The sequence below is a fragment of the Mesitornis unicolor genome, unplaced genomic scaffold, assembly GCF_000695765.1.
Source record: "Mesitornis unicolor isolate BGI_N332 unplaced genomic scaffold, ASM69576v1 scaffold7234, whole genome shotgun sequence".
NCBI lineage: Eukaryota > Metazoa > Chordata > Aves > Mesitornithiformes > Mesitornithidae > Mesitornis > Mesitornis unicolor.
This window is the reverse complement of record NW_010177954.1, coordinates 17,776-20,435: the sequence shown is the minus strand read 5'-3', so window position 1 is coordinate 20,435 and position 2,660 is coordinate 17,776.

Sequence of the window (2,660 nt, the reverse complement as noted above, 5' to 3'; positions counted from 1 at the left end):
CCCCCCCGCCCCCGCTTTGCTCAAGAGGGTGGTGAGGGACTTTGGTACCGCAGGTGAGAACGGCTGGGGGAAAGCATCGTAATCTAATTAATTATTAAGACGAAGGAAAAAAAAAATCAGTTTAGTTATGGCGCACGATGGATCTGCAACAAGTTCCCCGCTGAGGCGAGGTGTTTAAACTTACTCTGAAGGTGAAATCGCTTGTTCCAAATTACAGAGGTTCAGGTTTCGAGTTTATGAAGGTGAGGGTTTTGCTCAGTATTGCCCAAATTTATTAATGGGCTTTTGATCAAGTGTAGAATAATTAATTCCTTACTCTGTAACAGCAAACACTTCCAGTTTGTGAGGTCGGGAGCACCGATGTGACAGTTCTTTGCTTAAACTTCTTCTTTTAAGGGGGAGCCTCTGTTTTCTGATAACATAAACAACACTTCAAGTGGGAGCTGGGGTCCGTGGTCCTTTTGCAGTGACACCAAGGCTACGATTTCAAAGGTTGCAGAATATTAACGTGTCGCATCTCCCGTACAGCGTTCGTGATTTACGATGGTTTCTATTAAGCCAAGCGATTGTGCGTACTGAAACACAAGACACTAGAAAAACAAGCCCCGGGATGAAGCTGCATTTTTAAGAGTTGCTTGCTGGCTTTCCCGCTAGGGAGGGAAGAGCAGCGGGAGTGAAGAGCATTCTTGTTAGGTGTGATTATCCTAAATTACTTTTATGTGTAGAAAAATATTATGCAACCTTTAGAGTTGCATGCTTGATCACTAGCAGCAGCTTAACGTTATCTGGCTTTTGTACCGCGCTTTTGGCAGATTAGAAAAATTCTGGCTGGGTTGCAGCCCTAGAGTAAAGATGAGTGTCGAAGTAGCTCAGAAGGTGACTTTGGGTGAAGTTTCTCCTGGTTTCATCAACAGAGCGAGAGTTGCTGTTGCTCCCTCGTAGCGCCCTGCTCACTCAGCCAGATCCATCGTCCAAGGAGCGTGTTCCCTTCAGCTCCCAGCTCACTGGGCTTGGTGTGAAGTCACCCTCTGTGGTGGCCAGGGCCACCGCACGGGCAAAGCGTGTGTGGAACAAACTGGAAGCGGAAGACGAAGCTCATTCTTGCAGGGCACTTTGAGCTGTGCCAAAAACCATGGCTTGGGCTTGGCAGCTTGGTTAAAGTGAAGAGGTTACAGCCACGTCTGCTGTAGTAGTGCGTTTTCCTGGTCAGAATAGAAGCAAAATTGTGTATGTGTTTTGGATATGAATGATGATGGGAATCTGAACGATAGCAAAAAGTTTCACTGATTTTTGTTTTTTTTTTTTGGCTAGGGAATACTTTTATTCTTTAAGCAAAAAGTTTTGGGGGGACCACGCGGTGAAGGTGTTTTCCTTGGTCAGGTTACAGGTGCATTATAAATCTTCCTTAATTTGTTGTTAAGATTTAGAAATCATTAGTAAAAGCAGTGTATTGGGTAAAATAAGATTTTTTTTTTCTTTTAGTGTGTTAAACTGGATACTCTGCTTAATGCAGCGTTGAAATTCATAGTACAGGAAGCCAGCTGTTTTGATATTGATAGGAATTTGGCATTTGTAATAGTCTTGTGGCATGTTGAATGAGCTGTCAGTCTTTTAAATGCATTCTGTCTCAGAAGCGGTTCGCTTCTCTTGAAGCATGTTACATCCGAATAAGTTTGCCACGTTTGACAGTGGTGTCACCTGTAGCACTTTGTTTACTCTCAAGCTTAGCTGCAGCTTTAGCTCCTTTACGGTCTCTAGGCCTTAATCTCTGGAAACAGTTTTAGGAGTGAGAGGAAATGTCATATTGAGTCTTTTTTCTATCACTTAAACAAAAAACCAAAAAAAACCAACAGAAAACACCCACCGTTTTGATGGGGAAGATTTGAAGGGTGGATATTTGTCTGCCTTAGGTTAGCCGGAGCCCATTACCAGATACCAGTGTGTGGGGGGGTGTTGCTGTTAGGAACCTTCCTTTCCCTGAGCCACCACTGTGCGTGTCCACACTGCACTGGTTTTGTGAACTGGTCAGCTGTCCCGGGAATGGGAGGGATACCAGCAGTTCCCATTTGATGCTTCACTTGTTCACCTGGTGACAAACTGTGGACAGCTCTGTTTTTAATTGATTTGTTTTCAGTGTAGGTGCTGTATTTCATGGTTATAGTCGTAACACGTGTAACTTGCATCAAAGATACTGTTGAACTTAAATCACATTCCTTTTCTGGTTTTCTTCTCTTTCATGATTTATTATCTTTCTAAATCTGCTTTATTACATACATTTATCATTCTTTAAACCTTATTCCAGTTTTATTCACCTTCTCCCTCATGCTCCCTTTCTAAGCATCCCTCCTGGTGGGCAACGAGAAAATGCATCTTGAAGGTGTGATTTTTATTTGCATATATGGGTGATATTTTAATTTACATATGCATAAGAGAGTTGCCAAATTGTAGTGTTTTCTCGCTTTGTTTTGTGAAGTTGGGTTTGAGAATACTGATTAAATATGAAACTGATTTTCATATTTTCAGGAAACATTTGAGTCTTGAGCAGAAGGCTTCTGTGCAGAGCTAGGAACTGACTATGAATTTAATCTATTTTGGTAATTAGAGGGGAGAAAAAGAGTAATGTCTTCCATCCAGAACAATTATAAATCACTTGCAGATGG